The 25787-nt window shown below is 32.4% G+C and overlaps 1 long non-coding RNA gene across 9 annotated transcripts in view; it reads right to left on the minus strand.

Annotated features, from left to right (window-relative positions):
* Positions 1 to 243: 243 nt before the first annotated feature.
* The window catches only part of LOC146996643 (uncharacterized), a 47252-nt gene continuing 21708 nt past the window's right edge, over positions 244 to 25787 (minus strand). For 5 of the 9 annotated variants that reach the window (XR_015041541.1, XR_015041542.1, XR_015041545.1 and 2 more), the window contains 2 exons: positions 24081 to 24263; positions 244 to 1961 (listed from right to left, as the gene is read on the minus strand). This is a non-coding gene — a long non-coding RNA (uncharacterized LOC146996643). Of the gene's footprint in view, positions 1962 to 7018; positions 7167 to 13600; positions 13753 to 24080; positions 24324 to 25787 lie in introns of all 9 variants that reach the window. The other 4 variants (XR_015041539.1, XR_015041540.1, XR_015041546.1 and 1 more) reach the window with 4 other exon arrangements.

The raw sequence follows: 25787 nt of genomic DNA on the forward strand, positions 1-25787 counted from the left end.
AAAAGAATAATTCATTTATTACATAACAGTAAATGGTTTAGAAACATGTAATTTAAATCAGAATTTTCCGAATTCATTTAGTAGGAAAAAAGTCCATATCAATCATGAAATTGGTAAATTATCAATTGTAAAACAAGTTAAAAAAATTAAGGAAATGTCGTTTTCCAAATAATTCTTATTAAAATTCTGGATTGACAGTCTCGTTAATTCACAATAAGGGGGAGGACAAAGACCACAACAAAGTTTTGTTCACATCTAATACAGCAAATGCTTTATTGTGTGCTGCTGCAAAAATAATCATTAACGGTTTTTGTAATAAAATAGTAACCATAATAATACAACATACTACGGAATCATAGCACCCATATAGTGCCACCTATTCCAACTGGGCACAAAAATAAGAAAAACTAAAGCAAGTCACAATTTTTTTTTCTGCTGTAGCATTTTGTGAACCAAAGTGGTCCTTTCATTTATATCCAACAATTTAAATATTTCCATACATTGGTAAGATTTACATTTTCATACATTGGTCAAACATTAACATTCAAGCATATATTACTACAAACTGACAAAACAGCAGTGTGTGTTATGAAGCATTTCAACAAAGGTGTGTTTCTTCGTCACACACGTATATACATACATAAAAATATCTTTCTACATTAGTAATAATAATATTATTGCAAATAATATGATTCAGCATCATAAGCATAACAGTATTTTTTTAGGGGAACAGCTTTAGTACAATACATAAGTAAGAAATTACATTAAACAAAATGGTCTCGCAAAGCAGATTTAATTCATTAATTTGAATCAGTTTTGCCAGCAAAGATTTTTAAAAGTAGAACTGAATAAGATATATTCTCATGTACTTTTAACTCAATGAATGTCTGAATTAATATAATTTATAAGTATAATATGGGCATACTATATATGTAATATATACAATCCCTTTGTTTTCAAATAATTTTCAATCTACAACTAAGTAGTTTTTGAAGCAGCTGTGTGATGCCATTTGTAATAAGCAAACTATGACTCTAATGATTGTATTCCACAAAACATAGAATTTGTTATTAATAAAATAAATATACTTTAAATAGTTTTTGACACACTTCAATCTGTGTATCGCTTCATTATGAATAAATAAATTTCTTAAACAATTTTTGTGTTAGATTAATATACAATAACAAAGTTTTGTAAAGTAGGGAAGAAACATAGTAGAGGTTTTGTGGATTATTTCTCTAAAATCCCAAGTATTCAGGAATGGTACTTTCACCTTTTATAGATAGAACTAAGAACAGCTGTACATTGACAGCAAATTTCGTGTTCAGTACTGTAATTAAAAAATGAGTTTAGATGTTGCAATAAATTTTACTCTTCACCATTTAACATGTTTTGATAAATTCTATCTAAAAGCTCTCAAAAAATTGTCCATGGTGTCACTTCACTGGCTTTCTTTGAATTATAAGCAAATTTCAGAATTATTCATACCCTACCCCAAAACATACATTTTTTTACACTTCAGTTCGTGAATTTGTAATACATTTTCTGGTATTGGTCTGAAGGTTCACGTTCCTGCACAATGAAAGAACACAACACTGCACAGAAATCACCTCTTCTTCTAAAATGCACTTTTCAGAGAGTTTTTTTTTTGGGGGGGGGGGAAACTTTCTTTTTTTCTCTTAACCACAGTAAGTGTTTGACAGCAGTTTTCGTTGCCTTTTTATGTTTTCCTTTATTCTTTCTATGATGTGTTGGTCTTCAGAAAAAGATCGCGACTGCAAAAATGCTGGAATGATGGATAAGAAGCCATTGCTAGGTGGACCAATGGGAGCACCTGATTTGGTAAGATCACGCCTCATCATCATTACACGATCAAATCATGTGTAGGGCGCCATTGACAGTTTACACATCTGGGCGGACGATACGAGCTTGACGACCTTCCCATTCCAACAACAGTTCACCTAAATTCAAAGGAGATTCAAATAAATATTTAATCAAAATTTAAATAAATACTCATTCATTCATTTAAATAGAAAGAACAAAACGTTATTAACAGAAAATTGCTAACGGAACATTGTTAACGGAACAGTGTTACATAATGAAACACTGTTACATAATGGAACATTGTTAATATTGTTATTTAAATTATTAACTTTGCTTATGACAGAAAATTAAGATATTAGCTGAGAAGCTAAATATAGAGATACTGCGAGAAAACTTGGAATATCATTAGGCTTACCAGAAGTCCTCTTTTGACTAGAAATGATCTCGTCTGGCGATGCGGTGCCTGCCTCTCAGCCAGTTATTCATATTTTTCCACTTATGTGTTTAAATTTTAAAAGTCCAGAATACACTCAAATGATATTAATACAAACCTAAAAGAGCTTACAACATTCTACAATGCATTCATTATTACACTAAGGCACAGAAAGAAGTTTTGATGGAGCAGAACCTCTTATATGGATATACAGCAGTGAATTAACATGGTCTGAAATTGAAGCTTCAGGTGTAATTAAAAAATGTTGTCTAAATAAACAATTAAAACACAACTTTGAAGCTTTAGAACAGCCATTTTATTTTATTTTTAACAATAACAATGGTAAAGCAAAAACTGGTAACCATGGTAACGCTTTACGACTGTGCAGATAGTCTCGCAGACGAATACAAAAATTTTAAACAAGGTGAAAGCATTAATGAAGTTCCCGCAAATAACGCAATAAGCATGGATCATCCTTTTGATAATTGATTAAGTTGATGATTGCAAAGGCTTTTTGGCTAACTAGTTTGAAAATTTGGAACGGGATTATTTGGGAAAATAAATACTGAGAAGATGGATGGATATTTTTCGGGCATTTCAAAGGAGTCTGATGTGTACACCACATTGCTTCCTTGTAAATATTAAATTATGCACATTTTTCTTGCATTCCATTTATACTTAACCTAAAATTAAATTAAACCTACTTCGTCGATAGCGCATAAAGCAAAATAGAATAAATGCATTCTTTAAAATTCACTGTATTTATTTACCATAGAGACACCCTGGAGCTAGTTTCACTTAACAGCGTTACATTTCATTCATTTTATAACTCGGAATGCACAAAAATGATATCATCTCAAGAATTAAATTATATTACCTGAAGAAATAAATTATATCATCTGAAGAATTACATATTTTGCCTAGGCTTTGTGTATAATGCATAAACATTCTATAGAATGACAAATGCTCTTTATTAAAAGATGTTCATTCCTCAAAAGTACAAATGTTATTTTGAAAAAGTAATGAAAGAGTCCCATTAAAAATCTGTCATTCAAAATACGTAAAAAAGTAGCGAGATGAATTTGATACAACATTATAAATTTGTATTTTTTATCTGGTCGAGACTGGGAATCAGTAAGACAACAATCTACCTGACAACGGAAATTAATTTCAGAAATAGTCATAAGTTTCACAACAATGCCCTTTATTAATAACTTTTTGTTTTTTCCGGCAGAGCTCACAAAGGTGGTTGTACAGTTCAGTATCATTTATGTGCAATGTTTTTGTATTTGGTTGAAAGTTCTTTCAACATTCTGTCGCTTCGCCCATGTCCAGTACTCAAATGAGTTTTCATGAAGTACGGGAAATAACTCGGCATCCGCAACGTAGTACTGTACAGTATTGACGCTTCCTTTAAAATGATAAATCAATGTACTTTTCTTTTCCACAAATACACATCTTAGCGATTCAGGAACCATTAGTCCCATGGTTCCTTCTTAGTAGTCATTTGGGTTTTCATACATGATTTATTAACTTCTAGTAAGTAGTTTAGGTTCTTCAAAATGAATCAAAAATGTATTTCATGCTTTGCCTGTTTCTCATTTGGTATTCCTAGGAAATGTATGAAATATGAATAATTTCATACATTCCCAGCTAGTTATAGGTATTATGTACAATGCCTTTTAATTTTTTTATTACTACGGAATTCATATTTCATGAATCATCTTCAAGAATTAGATATAAAAATATACAATTTTAAAAAATGTGTTTTAGTAATATAATGCACATGCGAAATTTCATGTGAACAGATGCCTATGAGGGCTGAAAGTTTACATAAGAGAATACTAAATCATTTGTTCGAACCATTTTAAATAAAACTAATAGAAAACAAAACAAAAGGTGCTATGCCATTCAATTGACTTCTCTACATAAAAACAAGCACTAATCTGCTGCAAATAACAGGAATGATTAAGCATTCAGCAATATAATTGAGATAAACATAGTGAGCAGGGTGCATGCACAATGCTTACTCACCTAACGGAGGCTAGTCTCCAGATATATTGCTCAACCCTGAATGCAGCACAAGAAAGATATTAAGAATGCAGGCATAATAGAATGAATGCAAATAACACTGCTTAAGGAATGATCGAAGAATATGCAAAGAAGCACACTGCACAAAATAAATAAAAAAGTAAAATGGGACAATGCTATATCTGCCGTTCTACTAGGGAAACCCGTAGAAAAGATGAGTGTTCTTAAACGTATACTCTAATATTTCAAGTCTCGTAAACTAGCGTTAGTCCTGCATATACTCTTAATATTTTCTAGTCTCATCTTCAAGTGTTCGCTACCAGTAACCAGTTCAATATGCCAAGCAGATATAAAATGGTGCTCCGTGTAAAAGTGAACCGCACATGTTTTTCAATGAACACAGTTTTCAACTCAACACGAGTGAGTACAATGAACGTGACAAGCAAATATTAAATAGGAACTCTGGAAATATGTGAATAGCACATAGGATGCACATTAATATACCCAGTTGATATTGTTCGTTTTAATGCATCAGAATAACTTCTTATATCCAAACTCTACAGTCAACATTCTCTATAAACTCACAATCACAATGCATAAAACACTGCTAAAATACTCATTCAGCACAGGCTTTCTTTAATAACCCATCTTCCAGAGTAACTTATAAATTTCGCTACAATTTTTAATACTCCACGGAAAATTTTGGCTGGGCCTAGTGATAATAGAATGCTCCATCAATTGAGTCATACAACAGGAGGTACAGCAACTGAGCTGGTGGTAAGTAAGTAAGCGTACACTCTCTCTAGGGTAGAAATTTCTTCTTTTTATGGGATCAGATGAGTACCGGTCACTCGCTGAAATAAACCGGTTCTTATTTATAACTTACAACTCACTAATAATAACCTTGATGAAAAAATTCGAGAAAAAATGTAACCTTATTCGGGTACAGTATTATATTTTAATTACGCTAAAGCCCTCCAGGAATATCTGCCTAAAGAGAGTGATGCCTTCGTGGAGGATTTTCGAAGTAAAACTGGTTCGTATACATGTTACACATCAGGAAAAGCACGAAAACGTCATGCAGCCAGCCCGTTTGCCGGGATTCCAACCTACTAATGTTCAGCGACTTTACTGCTCGGCCAAGTTAGGCATAGATATTTTCAGAGAATTTCTTTGCTCCTGATTTTATTTATTGAGATGATGGTAAAGCCTTGAGGGCTATCTAAGGGAAGGATGCCTTCATATAGAGGACTTTCTAAGGGAAACTGGCTCGTATACACATTTCAAATGGTGAAAGCCACGAAATGACTCATGCAGCCAATCCATTTGCGGAATTTGAACATCGTATCGAACTACCAGTGTTCAGCGACTTTATCGCTCGGCCGCTGGTGGCTGTTTGCTCCTGAAGAGAAGAGACTTGTGTCCGATGCTTTCAAAATCAACAGAGTTATTGAAAATCTACATCAAACTAAGGCTGAGTTTGCACCTAATATGTATAACTGAAATTTCAAATTAAAATTACAAACCACGATGTTTGGCGACATTTTGTTGTTTGGCAATTTTTATAATGCCTTTTAAATTGTTTTGGCAGCTTTATTTTTTGTTTGAGGAATTTATTTCAGTTTAAAAAATTATCCTACAATTATCTAATTATTATAATTCATATTAATATAATTATTGATCATGATAGTGATGTATTTACAGCAATGAAAATATTACTCATCTTAATTTTTGCTCAAACTCAGTCTTGAGAATTTTAGATTAAATACTGGAAAATTGCCGCGAATTCGCAAACAGATGTTTTGAACAGATACAATCGAAATTTATTAATATTTTAAATCTGTGCGTTAGCCATTTTTTTGTATGGTTGGAAAGTGCTTTCAAGCATCAAAATTCTAAGTAATAACTTCCATTATTGAGATTTTCAAGGAAGCGAGCAGAATACAGTCACTTGAAAAAAAAAAAAAAGACTTATGCGAGATTATCGCTTAAAATGCACAAAATGGTTTTTACAATCAATGTCATTTGAGGCTGCAGTTTTATTAATTAAAATAAAAATACTAAATTTCAATTTCCTTTTTCTGAATTTTTCATATTTTTAGCATTAAAAGATGCAAAATCTTACTGCAGTATGCTTCGACTGAAATTTTTAAGAGTCTGCATGAGATTATTCTCTCTTTATAGATGCACATAATCATTTTTACAATCAATGTTATTGCGATGTTGAGATTTTCTGTATTTAAACAAAAATGTTAGTTTTCAGCTTTCAATTACTGATTCAGATTTTTACAGCAACAAATGAAAACTTTTATTGCAGTGGCTTTCCATAATCCAAGCAGAATAAAGCTGCTTAAAAATGAGAGACCCATGTGAAATTATCGCTCGAAATGCTAAAAATCATTTTTCTAATCAATGCCACCCTCACGTTGAAGTTGTACTAAATTTAAATAAAAAAGTTATATTTCAAATTTAAAACACTTCGATTTCTAAATTTTAAACATTTCTATTGCTTAGAAATGCAAAAATTAAATGTGTAAAATAAAAGATACATATAAAAATATTTCAGTAGTTTTAATTGCATCACAAATACCTTTTCTCCCCCCCCCACTTTTACGGTCGGGAAGAAATCAAAGTGAAATTATGTTTACAAATTATGTTTCAGTGACTTGTTTTATTTTCCCATGTCTTATTTCCTATAGCAGGTAACAATCAAATCCTAAAAAGACTTACAGATATGATAGGACATAACACTGTTTTCTCTACCAAGAATCCATTCCTTGTTCCTATCTATAGGCTTGCTGGTGGGAGCGAAGACGATGATCAGATAACGTTGCAATAAACTCCTGCACAATTCATCCCGGTTGACCCTTTCATGGAACTGAAATGAAATGAAGAGCAATTTCTTAGATCATTTGAAAAAGTAAAAGCCGGAGAACATGTCACATCTCCTTTAAACGAAATGATTTGAATAGTCACAAATGCAGATTCTCTTTTGAAACGAATCAAATTATAGAATTTTTTTTTTTTACTTCCAACCGCAGCGTACAAACAGAACAAAACAAAACAGAATGCACACAAAACAAACAGGATATTGTACAAACAATGCAATAGAATGCAGTATTGTGCAAACAGAACTCAGTGAACATATAATGCTAAAAGCCAATATCTCATCATTTGCCCTCCTAGTGCTCCAGTAACTTTGTTGTTATTACTTATGCTCACTTGTCTGACTGTAAAATCAGCCCAAACCCACAAAATTCCTCTTGGCAAGGAGTGCAAGATACGCCTGTCGTTGGCAACAGCATTGAGCACCTTACAGGTGACGGTGCTATTTAGCTCAGTTCCACCCCCCATCTTGATGGAGAGCACCCCGGGGGGTCTCCATTCCTCTTCCCTTCCACCAAACCGCTTGTCGCATATTTAAAAAGCAGCCATGCGTTTACAAACATCTATACATCTTTTCATTTCGTCCTGACCTGCTTTCATCTCATTTTTAAGAGATTTCATCTCTTCCTTAATGGATTCCTGGCCCAATTTCATTTCTCTTTTGAGGGATTCCTGGCCCAATTTCATTTCTCCTTTAAAAGATGTTTGGCCAGCTTCCATCTTTTCTTGGAAAGCAGCAAAATCAGTAATGAGCTGTCTCAATTGTTCTTCCATCCCTCTTGTTATTGGCATTCAAATCCCACTTCTGACACCAAAAATTGTTGCGTGCGTACGGGCTCGTTATGAAATGAATGCACAAGTCCGATGAAAAATGAACAAAAATTTATTATTATCACAACAAAAATGCTTAAATTTTCTCAAATTATCATGCAGTATTACAATATCTCACAGTAGTTATCTTTTAACTACTCAAATATCCAATAGAACGTAATTCAAAACAGCTAAAGAACGCTAATCCGCGAATTCGCTACAATCAACAAGAGCAGTTTTCTAAACAACAAACTAAGCAAGCAACTACTACGAACTGAGATGTTTTCCTCCTTTTATAAGATTTTAAAATCACGCGCTAGAATTTTCCAGTACTTTCTCGAAATCAAAAAGAGATATTTATTTATTAAATGCACATGCTCTTGTATTTTTAATTTTCAGGCATAGCCTTTTCTTAATATTCGTCATGCGCTTCACTGCACGGGGAATAAAACAATTTAATTTATAATTCTACTAACATTAGCTATTTCTATACCAAATCCGTAACAATATGTAATATGTTGTACTTTAAATGCGACATGGTGTATGAACCAAAGTATTATTGTATGGCAATGTACTATCTGCCAAGCCTCTTGTATGGCACTGTATTTCAATCAGCGACTGGTGTTAAGGCCTCTCACCCTTTCCCATACCATCTTGGGATGCTCTGGATAAGGGGAATGCTAATTAATTGTAGATGTGCGGTGCCTGTCACCTCAGAGGCTCCATGCAGCACCGGGCACATTACGATAGGGGTCCTGTCCATTTTTCATTTGAGCCACAGCTGGGCAGTTTGGGTTAGTAAAAATACCAGAACAATAGAAGTGGCATGCCCAGTGCTTAAATTGTGGCGGAGCCCAGCTCCGGTGCTTCTAAATTTTTAAGATAAATTACAATTGTAGCCAGAACACACCGGAGCCCTAAATAAGATGAGCTCCAGTACTACTTTTATAAAACTAAACCACAATTTCAAGGACAAAAATTAGAATTCCTAACGTTTTAGTTTAACAATAAGCAGATCTTGCAATACTCTATTTCCCTAGAAATACGAGCTCATGAGAACATGAGACGTTCAAGTAAAGTCCTCTCACTCACAACTCACATGTGGAAACCTTTCCGTTTAAGAAGGGCAATAAATTTGGGGGAGTTTGTTTAGGAACGCGTACATTTCTCGCCATGCCATCTTATCTAGTGCATTCTTATCGATGCTTACAGCTAGTTACCCTTCCAGGAAAGAAAATTTGTGTTCTTAAATGTGCATTAAGTGACAGCGAGTACAGTAAGGGGAAATACTGAGATAAACTGCTCAAGCGCATCCTACACATCGTCTTCTCAGAGTATCCACTAATGTAACCAAATACGGAGGTGCAAAAAGCGTAACCAGCAACTTCGCATTCATTCTTAACAGATTCAGATTCATTTTACCCCTGACATACATCGCTTGATGGCTATAATTGTTGGCTTTAGTTTTTCCTTATGCAAATTTTGATCGGAGTTCAATCGGTGGTAAGCTAACGTGGTTGCCGCTGATTGGCCGAGTATTATATGTACGCCGGTATTGGCGAATGAGTTATAATGAGTTAGCATAATGCTAGTTTTCTTTCACTCAAATGATTTTAAATGTAAAGGCTACAGTACTAACTTATTTTATTTTAATTTATGGAATAAAGCATGAATTTTATTTAGATTAGTCTTAGCTTTATTTAAGGGAAGCAAAATATGATTTGCATTTATCTCCACTGCCATAAGGGTTATGGGCCCAGAGCCAACAGCTAACCTGTTACCCAGTTCAACTCAGCATTGAATGAATGTAGATGAAGAGGGCCGTTATCCATGAAAAGAAGCTGACCTGTCTTAGAAGTTTGTTCAAGTCGTTGTGCTCACGCTTAATTGAAGATGTCATTACTACCTGAAAGTTTTGAGCTGCTAAACCATGACAACTGGGATCGATGGAAAGTCGATATTAAAATGCTGGTACTGGATAGAAATTGTTGGATCTTCATAGAGGATGAAGAAGAAGAATTAGATAAAAGTACAACAAGACGTGAAAAGCAGGAATTCACACTGAGAGAGAACAGAGCCTCCACTACATTATATTATGGAATTAAAACTGAGTTCAGGCCGCTGATACAAGAATGCTCAAGTGGTAAAGAAGCATGGGAAGTTCTACAGAAGCAATTCGAACTCAAAACAAAAAGAAAGGATAATTCAGTTACTGGATGAATTTTTTAGCATTAGATATACCCCAAATGAAGAAATAGGATTATTCATCGCGAGGATAAAAATGACTGCAAAGTTGGCTGAAGCTGCACACAACTTGCCAGATCTTTTTAAAGGATTTCAGGCAATAAGGAGATTACCCAAGGAATACGCCGGCATTGTACAGTTGATCTAAGGTGGAAGGACGAAGATTTTACGCTGGAAAGAATTGCTGAAGAACTGGTAAGGGAAGAAAGCCGACTTATGGTAAATGCTGATTTAGAAGACAGCAAGGTAAGCGTGTTCAATACTATTAGTTCAAATGCAGGGAAAGATACGCAGGGAAATGGGGAACAAATTCAGAGAAATGGGGAATATGAGAATAGGACCTTGTTTCATTGTCATAAATTTGGACACTTAATCGCTCAATGTGAAGAAAATGTAAGTAAAAATCAGAAATTTAAAATAGACGATAATAATGGACAGTTTAAAGATAAAGAATTAATGTTAGTAGAAAATTATGTAACAACTACAGATAAAGGAGGTAACGCAGGTAAATTTAATTGGGTCGTAGATACTGCAGCTACAACTCATTTCTGTAATAATAGAAATTTAATGACAAATTTTGAAGAAATAGATGATATACGTATGTCTTTAGCTGTAGGAAATTCTGAAAGTAAAGTACAAGGAAAGGGTACCGTCAAATTTGCAGTAAAAGTAGGCAATCGAATAAATTGGATTGAGTTAGATAATGTGTTATATAATCCAAATCTAAAAAGAAATTTACTATCGGGAGCAAGGTTAGAAAAGGCAGGTGTTCATTTTGTGATTTCAAAAGGGAAGATGTGGATATATTTTAATAATTGGGATAGATTATGCTACGCTAAACGATATGACGGACTTTATCACGTAAAACCATTTAGATATGCAACAGATAAAAAGGAAGCTGGTTACGGTACAGAAATTGGAAAGTTAAATAAAGTAGACAATACGATGCTATGGCTTCGGAGATTTAGCCACGTAAATTTTGATTATGTTAAGAATACTAGTAAGAATCAAAGCGTGAAATGGTTACCAGAAATTGAAAAACCAATGGAGAGGTGTGAACCGTGTATTATTGCTAAATCTAGTAGAATAACTTTTAAAACTGTTCCGAAGAGATCAAATAAACCATTGCAGTCGGTTTATTTAGACGTTTGTGGCCCACTCCCAGTTTCATCTAACGGTGGGAGTAAATATTTCCTCACTATTGTGGATGACTATAGTAGATTAGTAACAGTGTATTGTATGAAAAAAAATTAATCATTCTACAACTTTAAGAATTATCATAGGCAAATGGAAAGACTGACGAATAGGAAATTAATAAGTATATGCACCGATAACGGTGAGGAATTCTGCAACAGGCAATTCGAAGGGTACTTAGCCGAAAATGGAATTAGTGTTGAACGCACAAACGCGTACAGCCCAGAAGAGAACATTGTGTGTGAACATTTTAACCGAACGGCATTAGATGCAGTTAAAGCTATGCTTAATGATGGTAAAATGGGAAAAGAATGGTGGGCAGAAGCTCTTGGCTGTTTCATACATACATGGAACAGAGTATGTCATAAAAGCAACCGAACCCCTTATGAAATGTTTCTAAATAGAAAACCCAACGTTGTTTATTTTAAAATATTTGGTAGTTGGCATGCGAAAACAGATTAGAAATAAATTACAAATGAGGTGCAAAGAAGAAATCATGGTAGGATATGTGAAGGAAACTATGGGTTATAGGATATGGCTACCAGAAGAACGCAGATTAATAGAAACCTGTAATGTGAAGTTCGTTGAAAAATTGAATTTGATGATACTTTGATTTCTGTTCCAGGATGCCATTTGCTTCCTGGAACAGAAATCAGACAAAAACTGGGATCGATGGAAAGTCGATATTAAAATGCTGGTACTGGATAGAAATTGTTGGATCTTCATAGAGGACGAAGAAGAAGAATTAGATAAAAGTACAACAAGACGTGAAAAGCAGGAATTCACATTGAGAGAGAACAGAGCCTTCACTACATTATATTATGGAATTAAAACTGAGTTCAGGTTGCTGATACAAGAATGCTCAAGTGGTAAAGAAGCATGGGAAGTTCTACAGAAGCAATTCGAACTCAAAACAAAAAGCAAGGATAATTCAGTTACTGGATGAATTTTTTAGCATTAGATATACCCCAGACAAAAACTAAGTTTAAAAGACTAGAGGAACCTGAGCTATTAGCAGAATCAGATGAAGAACAGGAAACTTCTAGAGAAGAAATAAAGTTCTCAGATGATAAATTTACCCCGAAAGAAGAATCAGACTTAAACTGGCAAAGAAAAGCAGTTAAAAGGCCAGACGGAAGATGTACAGACATATATTATTATGTAGAGGGAACAGACACCCGTTTTAGATCCTATAATGATATTGAAATGTATTGTGAGGCAAGAAATATTAAATTTGAAAAAGATAAGTTTGATTTTATTGGAAAAAACGAATACTCGGGTTAATTTATTATTTATTAATTTTGTAGAAAAGGAGACTAGCTCCGTGTCTGAAGAGGCAAATTCCGTAGAAATTGTTATATCACAAAATTTTAAAGAAGCACGAAAATCAGTAAATGCCGAAGAATGGGATAAGGCAATGAAAGAAGAAATTGACACAATGAAGAAAAGAAAGGTTTGGGAATTAGTCGAAAAGCCAGAAAATAAAACTATGCTAGGAAACAAATTGTTCTATATGCTAAAAAGAAATGAAAAGAATCAAGTGGTTAGATACAAAGCACGTTCAGTAGCACAGGGATTCAGGCAGAAAAGAGGTGAAGATTTTCATGACGTTTACAGTCCTGTAGTAAATTTTTCAATCATAAGAATATTTTTCACTATACTGGTATGTTTATATATGGATGGACTAATTGTCAGTTAAATGTAAAGAATGCATATTTATATGCAAACCTAAATGAAAAATATATATGACCTAACCAAAGGGATTTATTGAAGAGGAAAATAAAGTGTGTTTATTACACAAGGCCATTTACGGTCTACATCAAAGCGGCCATGAATGGTTTTGTGAATTTGAAAGTACTTTAGAAAATCCACATTTTAAGAAAATACAATGGTGTAATTGTGTTTATAAAAGTTCAGATGTAACTCTCTTGTTATATGTAGATGATATTGTGATTTTTAGTACAGATCAATATGGTATAAAGTAATTTCACAGCTGAGTAAGTTTTTTGATCTTAAAGTATTAGGCAAAACTGAAATGTTACTTAGAATTGAATTCTTAGAGAACGAGAATGAGGTTTTTATATATCAGCAAAAATATATAGAAGAAACTTTTGAAAAATTTAAACATTTTCTGATACCAATAACTTCACTTCCCATAGATAAAGGCATTATTCTTACCAAATTAGATTGTCCATCTACAAGTGCAGAAATTGCGGAAATGCATACATTACCCTTTAGAAATCTGTTGGGATGTTTAGTTCTTGTAGCTAACAGGACAAGGCCTGATATTACATATGCAGTGAATATCTTATCACAGTTTCAGGAGAATCCTGGAATTAGGCATTGGGAAGCATTGTTGAAATTGCTTGGGTATCTCAATAGTACTAAATTATATAAATTAAACTTATCGAAGATTAAACATCTAAATTTATATTGTTATTCAGATGCTGATTATGCAAGTAATAGGAATGACAACTTGTCCATGGGAGGATTTATATTATATTTAGATGAAGTACTGGTAATCTGGAAAACTGTTAAACAAAAAAGTGTAAGTTTATCAACCATGGAAGCGGGGTATATCGCCTTATCTAAAGCAGCGAAGGAATTAATGTGGACAAAAAATGTCTTACAAGATGAAATTTTAAAGTTTAATTTAAGAGAATATAAACTATTTTGTGATAACAAGTCTGCCATTGATTTTTCTAGATCGCCAATAGAAAATCGCCGAACTAAGCAGAGAGACATAAAATATCACTTTATTAGAAGACTAGTAAATGATGGAGTGTTTGACCTTGAATTTATCACCAGTAAATTAAATACTGCGGACTTATTTACAAAAGCGGCGACTGCTGTTAATTTAAGGAAGTTTTGTTTAGATGTTTTCAGTGTTTAAAGACAATAAGTGCTTTCGTATAATAGAATTGAACTATGAACTTCTGTAATTCTGTGTAAGTTTTGTTTTTCTATTTGCATGAGGAAAACAGGGCCGTTTGTTGGCTTTAATTTTTCCTTATGCAAATTTTGATCGGAGGTCAATCGGTGGTAAGCTAACATGGTTGCTGCTGATTGGCCAATGACGTCAAGATCTGCGGGTTGGTCGAGTATTATATGTACGTCGGTATCGGCGAATGTGTGTTTTTATGAGTTAGCATAATGCTAGTTTTCTTTCACTCAAATGATTTTAAATGTAAAGGCTACAGTGTTAGCTTATTTTAATTTACGGAATAAAGCATGAATTTTATTTAGATTAGTCTTAGCTTTAAGGGAAGCAAAATATGCTTTGCATTTATCGCCACTGCCAACACTACATATATATAAAGAAGAATGTTTGTGTATTTGTTTGCAATTAACTCAGCTACTACTATAGCTATCGTCACTAAGCTTTCTACAGTTCTTTTTTGGGTCCTGAGAAAGGTCGACATCCACTGCCTCCCCAAAAATAGCTAAAATCTGAGATATTAATTAATTCTGAAAACTCTAATTTTCGACCTCATTTTTTCGAGTAGGAACAATCTCGCACGTTGGAGATAAAAATCTGCTTTCTTTCGAGAAGTGTTGTCACTGCTTGCTTTCAAATCGTAGAGTTTGTTAAAAAAAAATTTGTAAGTTTTACGATGAAATAAAAATAGCTTTGCTCAACTTTAAATACATTTGCTAGCTTTCAAATCGCAGTTTGTTAGTCAAAAATGTGTAAGCGTTACAATATATATATATAAAGAAGAATGTCTGTGTGTGTGTGTGTTTGTTTGTTCGCATTATTGACTTCTAATAAATTATGATAAACTTTTTGTCACATTTAATGGACTGAAATTGAATATAGGTGACATATTGGACGGAACTTGAGCTTTTACGACCTTTTGATTAGAAAGACGAAAATCATTAAAAACTGTGTGCGATTGTTGCCAATATAATGGGAGAGAATTAGTTTATTTTTCTACAGAAATTTATATTATTCTAAATTTACAAGATACATTATTCTAAATTTAACTTAACTGGCATCGGATACTTCCTCTAGTAAGTAAATAAATAAAAATGACTCATTTATAGTTTTGATCTCTGAAAGAACATGTAAAATATGTAAAAAATGCTTTTTTCTCGAAAACGTCTTAGAATAGACTGCTGTTAGTAATTAAAAAGATGTAGAAAGGAAGACAAAATCTTCTCAAACCTCTTTGAGTCAAGCAGAATAAAATATTACGGTAGAATTAAAATATTCTCTCAAGAGGCAATATAAGTGGATAGCTATCTTGGTTAATTCTGACTGCTCTGGTTCATTAAGCCTAATTAGCAAATTCTGTGTTAGGTTTTTGACAAGTGAATGTCAAGCTACTAATTTCTTTTAAATAATGGCCTTCCTTTTTCTTTCCAACATTGAGTTGGAGTTAGATATTTTTCTTAATTATTGGTCAAACAGTTGATTCGAAAAAGAAAACTGAACCAGGAGTTTAATTGCCATCTTGGGGCACGTGAGTGAAAAAGCGTTACTACTATTTTTTTTTTTTTTTTTTTTAAACTGAGGAGGAAGGGAAGTAAATATAAAAATTTAAAAATCTGGAAGCTTTTAGATTTTGCATTACTCCCAAAAGGGCGTTTTTTAAAGTTTTTGTGTGTTACCATTATTTATTAAATATGTTCTTTATAATATAAACAAATTCCAAATTTGGGTATAAAACAAATTCCAAATTTATTCTTCCAGATCCCCATATAGGAATGGAAGACTACGTTATTCAAAATTGGATGTCTCTAGGTACCGTTGTTTTATCACAATGCCAGAAACATACATACATTTGTGCAGATTCGTCATTATTTAATTTTTTTTAAATATAATACAGGGCTCTAATATTTGGTGGCAACAATTTGAAAAGTGATATGCTGTTTATAGTGAATCAACACAAAAATGCCAAAAACGAAATGAATGGCCCTCCTCGGTAAATTCCCCTTTGGGACAATAAAATGAAATAAAACTGAAAGTGTTCAGATTTTAAAGTCACACAAGAGAGTTTATTAAGATTTTCTACACACTCGCTGAGTTCGCAGCTTATTAGTCTGCTCTTGAACTCACTTACATAATTTGTTTTGTTATACACATTGCTTTCTTCGCTTTTACTCCGTGTAAAATTCAATGGTAAAATGACAAAAGTATTATTTTACATTTAATGCAGCATATCTTTAGAATTTCCAATACAGTAACAAGTATTGTTATGCAGTTTCATATTTTTTTCAGTCTTTAATCAGTTCATCATATTAGTATTCAGTTTTGATAGCAAGATGGCTTACAAAACATTTTTTTAACATTTTGTTATTAACATTGTGTTATATTGCTATGTGCTAACAATATTGTTAATTTTTTCTTATTGTTGTGTATTAACCTTATCTATTAAATATAAGGTTCTTCACACTTCACCACATAAAATTCAATACCAACGACAAAATCACTAAATATTTAAAAACAGCATACTTTTAAATTGGTGATACAATGGAAGAAGACGCCATGCATATTTTTATATTTGCTATACTACTTCTATAAAAACTAGTTATCATGAAAAGTTAGAGTCGAATTTGTTTATTAAAATTGAAAGATAAATAACTTCCACTTTTCTGAATGGCAACAGCTTCGCACGCTGGAGACAAAAATATTTAGTTTCGAAGTTTCGCCGTAGGTTCCGTGGTTTCAAATCAATGAGTTCGTTAATGAAAAATTTTAAATTAAAAGTTTTTTAAAATATGAAATAAATAATAAAACAAATTTGAAATTCAAAAATCGGGCGTTCAGGTGCGAATGTTTGCATGCAGGACTACGCTATTCAAAATTTGCAAAAACATATGCTAGTATGCAGCTTTTAAAAATGTGACATTTTTCTGAAGTGTAAGCGGCGTAATTGGGAAGAAAGCAATGCTTAATAACAAAGCTTTAAAAATGGATAACTAGTAGCGAGTGCAAGACTAGATTAATAGACTACAAGCTGAGAGAGAGCACAGAAAACCTTAGCAAATTCATTTAAGCGACCGTAAAAATATTAAACCTTACCGAATTTTAATTTCTTCTAAATATATAAAAAAATTTTACACAAGAAGTGCAATATAAAAATGTAAAAGGCAGGAACACAAGAAAACACAACCACGAAAATTACAAAGCACTTAAAACTTCCTCAGAAGATATGTGTTACGTACGAGCCGCTTGCAAAATTTGAAAGCTTTTAATATTCGCTTTAATAAAGTGAAAACTTGATTGTGTTTGCATAGAACCGCTGAAATGCCATACGTTTCATTTTGAAATAACTATCAAAGAAAAACTGATCGCATTGAAGAAGGATTGGTTTCGAACAACAAACATCATTAACATTTCCCTTTTTCTTACCTAGTAGAAGCAGACTTCAGATAAGTCAATAATTTACCATAGAAACCAAGAAACTATCATGTTAAGCAATTTTATGCTAAATATTTAAAATATTACATCAATACCTCAAGCGCAGCCATCGCGGTAATAAAAATTGAGCCATTGTGCAAATAAAATCTGTGATTCTGTTTCTGAAAACTTGTGTATATTTGTAAAATCAAAAACAATAACAATACAAAAAATAATAAGGCAAGAACCTAGTAAACCATTTTTCATATTCTAATTATTAAGTTATTTATGTGCCATAATTTTTATTACATTTATGTGGTATGCTGTATATTATAGAGAAGAATATAAGGGGTTTGCAGAAGAAAACCATACTTTTAAAAGCAGTTGTACAAGTAACAAGTAAAAGGTCATTCTTTCATGGTCAAGACAACAACAATAAGTAAAAGCTGGAAAGCCTTTTAATATTAAAACATATTTTTATTTTTACTTATTACGTGCTCCGCCTTTAGGCATTACACGGAAATGAAGGAATGCCCTGTGGAGGTCATTTTAAGGGAAACTGGCTCGTATCTGCCTTATGCATGGGGAAAACCACGAAAACGACCGGGCAGCTAGCCCGTTTGCTGGGAATCAAACTCCGAAATGAATTACCAGAGTTCAGTGGCTTTTACTGCTCGGCTGCTGGTGGGCCTCTGAACATACTAAGAAGGGTTTTTATGAATTTCAAGAAGAGTTATTCTAGTCTTTTTTTATTCAAGAGAAAATTACTCAACTTCTTTCTATGAATATTTCATGAATCACTCGAATATTTAACTTTTTTAATCAATAACTGGATCTAAATTTTAAAAGTTTAAATAAAACACATCTCCCTATTCGAATGAAACTAAGAAATATTTATCATAATTTAAATTCTCTCGAAAATTAATAAAGTCTTAAATTTCACTGAGTGGTTAATCTAATATAAATGTACTATGACAAAACAATTAATCTACTAAACAAATTAATGTATCATTTAGGAAACGCCTTTTTCATGAAATAAGCTTTTATTTGACTTAAATTTATTTTTAAATCTAATGAGAATATCTTATTTAATTTAAAAAAGGCTCAATAAATATTATTTCTATTTTCAAAGCTGTACCAATACTCCTTTTGACTATTTAATTCCTGATCTTATTTTTAAAAATTATTTGCTATTACAAATGAATTTCTTATGACGTATTTTTCTTTTTAAATATTTCAAATGAAATTTTATACATTATGTGAAAAAGCATTTTTTTTTTTTTTTTTTTAATCAATGGATTTCTTCAAAAGCCCATAAATTGCATTTAAATGTGCTCGTGAAACTCTTGTATACTGTAAAATTTATTTTGGTTAGCTTTAATTATCTCATTCATTAATTAAAGGGAAATACATATTATTAATCTACTTGGTTCTATACATTTACAAATGTACACAGTTGTATATTAAGAATTTAATTTCTTAATAATAGGAAAAGTGTTAAAAATTAATATTTAATAATAATGGCACCTGGTGTCAAAACCTGAAGTATTCCTACAGAAAAAATTTCAGTCAAATGTAAATTGCTTTTCATTTGCTATATGAGATTTTTACATAGTAAATAATAAATTGCAATTTATTAAACAGAATGATTTAATGATTTGTAATTATGATTACAAATAATAATCATGCAATTATGATTAAAAATCATTAAATAATCCATAATTAAATGGAAATCATTAAATCATACATAATTAAATGGATTAATAAAATATGTAATTTAATGATTATTTAATAATAAAATGTAATTTATATTAAAGAGCATTATTTCATAAACAGGATTTTGACTTAAATGTTCACAAACTTCCCTTAGAAAAGGCTTTACTTATAAAATTACCCAGAAAAGCTACCTTATCTGAGAAGATTTTCAATAAATGTCTATCGATTTTGAGGGCGATCAGGCACAGTCCCTCATCTTCAGGAGTAAAACATTTTTGCGAACATCTCGCTATCTTAAAAATAGCTCTATAAGTCTAAACTGCGTCCTTCAAATTAATCATGCGATCTTACATAACACTTAATGTAGATGCCTCTTGCGAAATCAAAAAGATTGTAAATCAATAGCAATAATAATAAATAATTGTAAATTGAAACTTTTTCTAATTCAAACTGAAACTTTTGACTCCCTTCCTTCTTCCTCTGAATCTTTCTAGCTTTCATCCTAGCAAGACGCTGCTGCAATCATCTAGACTCGCTTTTATTGCCATTGTATCATGTATTGATTAGTGCTCCCTGCTGATGAAAAGTCAATATGGCTGCTCTCTGTGTTATTTTCCCAACATCAGTAGGATCAACAAGATTAATATTATCTCCTGCTTTCCAAAGTATGAAAAATGAGCTCTTGAATAATTTGACCAAGGACTCTTTTTATTGCTAGATTTTACTCAGATAAATACTACAAATGGAAGGATGAATTGATTAAAATTCAGGAAATTTAGTGGTACGGAGGATGCAGAAATCAGTACTCCCAATAATCATAACTCATTATAGCAGCTGAAAGGAAACTGAATGTTACCTGCTATTGTTTTTGTGAGTCAGACAAACTTCGGATGGCAGTCATGGGTACAAAAGTCCACCTGTGGTTTCAAGGTCTATGCTAGAGTGTTGCACTGGCATGTAAATATTGTCGTTTCAGTCTCTCTCCAACTGTTAATTGGTGAGAAATCTTGAACATGCATTGTGCAAAGCAGGAGTTGAACATCCTGTGTATAAAGAATATGTAGGGCAATGTGAGGAACATTGGTTTGCCCATTGTTCTATTGAAAGGAGAGGGGACAGAAGCCCTGGATATATTCATAGCCATGGGCATTAAAACCTCAGTAATATGATAGTGACTGGTAAGAGTACCAGATATGCACACTACAGGTAAACAGGATGTGCATCCAGTGCACCTCATACTGTTGCTGGGCCAGCATAATGATGAAAAATGCAAGCTTCGAATATGCATTCTCCACACATGGATATGACTATCACAACATTCTAAAAGAAATGTGGGACTTATTCGAAAAGGTGACATCACACTTTTCATGAACCTGTGTTTGGCGCTGAACACACCATCAAAGGCATTGATTCCTGTGTCAGAGTGTGAAAGAAAGCTGAAGTAATGCTCACTTTACAAATAATCTACAATGCTTCAGATGCCATTGAGCCATACTTGATGTTAAGCGATATATCCAGTTTCCTATAAAAAATTCCTAACAGTCATGTGGGCAAGATATCTGTCATTTGGGGCAATAGTGAGAGAAGACCAATGAGATTCTCAGGCCAATCTCTGTGGTTCTCCTGGAGTTATTAACTGCAAAGGCTAGCAAAAATCATTAGACCAAAATGATTAGCAGTTGGGATACACAGTAATTCACAATACTGAGTCCCCTTGCAACTGAATTCTGAGACATGTTAGTATGAATTGCTTCTTGTCTTATGAGACATTACATGACCCCCAACCTTCAAAATAACAAGTAAACATAATGTATGGATGAAAAACTGGCATTTTAGTCTGCCTTTTTAAATTACTTTGTAGTGTTATTTACTCTTTCATATAATGTACACATGCTGTGGAATACTGAACATTTGCATATCCCAGCATGTTCTACTTTTTATGCAAATTTCAGATTTGATGTATGATTCTGTCATGGTGTAATGATTCAAATGGCCAACAGCTACAAATAACAGTTCATTACATATAAATTTTACAACCTTGGTAAGCATTTCCAGATAAAAAATCTTCATCTGAAGAAAATACAAATTGCTGTTCCTCGAGCAGTGTTTTTTTCAGTGCCTTTTGATATTAGACAATGATCAAACTATTGAATACACTGAAAACAATACATTCAATACAAAAGCTCTGAAAAGGACTCAGTAGTGAATGGCATTAATTGATTGCAAAAGATGCTTCCTGACCCAGTTAAAGCAACACCTCTAACAGTTTAGAAACTCAACAAATTAAAAACAGCTTAGGAAATTATTTAGGACATTACTACTTAAATAATTATTTAACTCATAATTATTAATTTAATGCAATTCTAATTCTAGAAAAGACTGGTCCAAATTCTAGAACCAAGTGCTTTTGTTAGATCAAATTGAGTCGATTTTATGTCAATTTTCGGCAATGACTCCCCAAGTCTCTGGGCTCATTCCAATGAAGGCCAGGAAAACACTAAAATTATCATAAAAGGCACAAGGATCTTTATGTGCTGTAAGTTTTAGAAATTATATTAAGAAGTGGAATATTCCACAGATATACTTTACACTTATTGTTTTGGGCAGTATGCTAATATCCCATGTTACGATTGCCCTGTTTGTTAGTGATAAAGAATGAAAAAAAAAAAAAAAAATTGTGCTAAGTTTAAAGCTTATTTTAAAATAAGTTTCATTTCTCAGCTTGATGTGTAATTAATTTAGTCACCGTTATGGATTTAAGCACCCAGCAAGTATCTGACCTTTGGAGGGTAAGAAAAAGTTTATTTTGAATGTAGTAGTTGATTAAAATTAGCAAAATTGATTCATAGCTGTAATCAGAAAGAAAATAAATATTGGAAATCAAAGGAAAAAACTTGTTTTCCTATTTGGGTAAGAAAATGTTCAACACATTGCAGAAAAATATGTGTAGCTACTAAACATATTTTCCTGATAAATGAGCAAGAGCAAAAAATTACTTCTTTGTGTTTATTATGAATGTGCGAAATGTGAAAAAATGAACACGTGAAAAAAAATGTGTGTAGCTACTAAACATATTTTCCTGATAAATGAGGAAGAGCAAAAAATTACTTCTTTGTGTTTATTACTATGTGATTTTATGAATTAAGAAATGTGAAATATTATTAAATTACTTCAAACACTACTTTCTACCCTAAATCTGGTTTACTAATTTTAAAGATAATATTTATTACTTTTCAATCCTCTTCAGCTCCAATATGTGTCTCCTACTAACAAGAAATTAGCCACCCCTTTTTACTGCATTGTCTTCTTCATATAAATGCAATTTTATATACTAATTCCAGCTATTACATTATAAAGAATTTAGTCTACGGAAAAGTCACTTCATGTTCTCATTATGCTGCCAGAGTATAACTTTGAAATTTTAAATGAAAAAACTGAGAATGCAAATGTCCTTTTAAAACAAATGCTAACAAAATGCAAAAAAGAAAACTCTATTATAATACAGAAATAAAAAAACTGCAAGTAACTTCTTTTCTTGATATTTTCTGTCACATTGCAAATATTAAGTAAATCTTTCATTTTCTAAAGTATTAATCCTAGAAATGATTTCCAGTTACAGAAGTTTTTAAAATAAGATAGAGAAAGTTATTGAAATAAATTCAATTATGTATATCAAAGAAGTCTATAAATATAAAATCAAATATTGTATATGGTATCGGTAGCACAAAAATTCCAAGTAAAATATTCATTATGCCTAATCATGTATATATGCATGTATGTAGGTGGGTACCTATATATTTATTTAAACACATAAATATGGCTGACAAATTCACAAAAATATTCAAGAATGAATTTTCTGACTTAGATACCATTTCAATGCTTAAATTTTCAAACAAATTTAGGGAGCATTTAAAAGACAAAAATGCTTGTTCGGCAATTAATGGTTCTATATTATAAAATGGTATCATATGTTATGAAATTTGTAGCTTGCTCACTGAATTCTTACATCACATAGAATTCAATAGTAGATTCACATTTAGAATTCTCAATAGTGTGTTAAATGTTGCCATAAATTTTCCTACTTTCTATTGTCATTTCTGAATTCATCATATCAATGCATAGCTTTCTTAACAAAATGACCTGCACAACTATCTTTGTCTTTTTAACTTTATTATTAAGCATCCCTTTCTTTGCACTTACCCCACACAAAATTCAATAACAAAATCACAAAATTTTTAAAAACAGCATATCATTAGGATTCCTGATATAGTATTAAGTGTTGCCAAAATATTTTTTTTAATTCCCTATATCATTTCTTTCAAAATAATACATAACAATAACATTTAGAGGCAGTATCATTTTATTTGAAAAGTAATGTGAACATAAAAGTGGTGCGGAGAAGAATGAGAAGCGAGCACATCTGGTGATAGTAAAAAATTAAAAATAGAAACATCTACATAAACCTACCATCCCAGAGTTCAATTTTTACTATAAAAATAACCATTTCTCTCATAAAATGAGTCAATGGTTAATAATTTAACTTAAATGGGCAACACAATACCTAACAGAACTTAAAAATACACTCAATTTTCTCACCTCAGAGTATGGCCCAAACCACCAGTTTGTAGGATCAAGTTCCTTGCTCTCAAATCATCCAATAACTCAAATGCATTGATTTCAGAACCATCAATAGAAATGTCATCATCTAATGCAGGCATCTTCAAAGAAACCTGATGGTTGCCACCAACGACTTCCAGTTGATGCCATTCTCAGGAAGAACTATAGGATAAACATGAGCATGAGAATAATTCAGTTCATGTAGTAGATGCCATTGTATGCCTGAGAAATGAGCAAAATAATTGAAAATTTTAAAAAATTAATAAAAAGTGATATAACTAAATATTACTGAAATAGTGAAACCATTTTAATGCATTAAAATATTTTTTGTGCGTATGTGTGTACTTATAAATATTTATGGGGCAAGAAAATAAAAATTCAGCACTAGAAATTGATGGATGATTGTCAATCAAATGGTAACTTTAATGTACATTTTAAATTGCAACAATGTATTGTTCAGTTAATGAAGCAAAGAGAACTTGAATGATTCTTCTTTTTAGTGGCAACCAAATTGCTGATAAAAAATCTGAAATTTTAACAACTGTTTCTATGCAGTGGTTTTATTGTTATATATAAATACCAGCATTTAGTTACTTTCTTCAAGTGTCTTCTCATAACAATGAAGCAGGAAATGAAATAAGAACTGGATAATAACAAAAGCCTTCATATGCAGAAAAGGTTTCATTCACCTTTTTTGTATATTATATGCACAATGAAGTGCATATGCATATCTACACAATGCTATTCATCCCTAAGGATAAATATCATTATGCAGATATTCTGGTACTGCTGCCTCATTTTTGAACATGTGAAGATATTCCCATAGAATATGCACAAGTGTAAGTTTAGCATCTTGAAGCAATTGCTAAAAATCCTGATCATTTAAGAAGCAATCTTGAATGATCATGATCTTTGTAGTCTCAGCCATAATCATGTGTAGCCAATAACACTAAACCTTAGTTCAGGTGATCACCTAACTACATGAGCAATCCAGACAGGGCGCCTCATTTAGTTGACTCTTTACACCTGATTAGATAAATTGTGACTACTTATTTCTTTGTACAGACTTCAGAAGCCAAAGAACTGTGATAGTACCACATCCAACAGCATGCCACTGTATCAGCATCTGCCTTCTACGAGTTGTAGAACACAATGACTGGTTCATTGATGAATGGAAGCAAGTGGCATGCAGGTATGAGTCTTGATTCCAAATGCATTAAGCTGACTTTAAGGTTAGAAATACGGTACTATCCTTATAAAGCCAAACTTCCAATGTGCCAGTCTGAAAATGGACAAGGTCATGATGATTGTGATGATTCAGTGATGGTTCGAGACAGCTTCCTTGACAATGTTTGGGATCTTTGCTATTTGAACCAACAAGTATGTGAAACTGCTCAAAAGTCACATTTCTTATCACTTTTCTGCTATCTGGATGAAAATAGAGTGCTCCAAAAAGACAATTTCTCTTCTGAGGAGCATTTTACAGAATTCTCTTTTCTGAAATGGCCACCAAGAACCCAAACTTATTAAATGATTTGGTATATCTTGAAGGAAGAGGTGTGATCCAATCATCCAACATCACAGTGTTCTTAATTTATTCATGGGAAATCCTAGATGTTTGGCACGGCTTACCCCTGAAACATTTCTGCTGACTTTTTGAAAGTAAGCCTCAGCATGTGATAGACA

The sequence above is a fragment of the Stegodyphus dumicola genome, chromosome 6 (genome assembly GCF_044657685.1).
Source record: "Stegodyphus dumicola isolate Sdum_Otavi_A_Nest chromosome 6, ASM4465768v1".
Lineage (NCBI taxonomy): Eukaryota > Metazoa > Arthropoda > Arachnida > Araneae > Eresidae > Stegodyphus > Stegodyphus dumicola.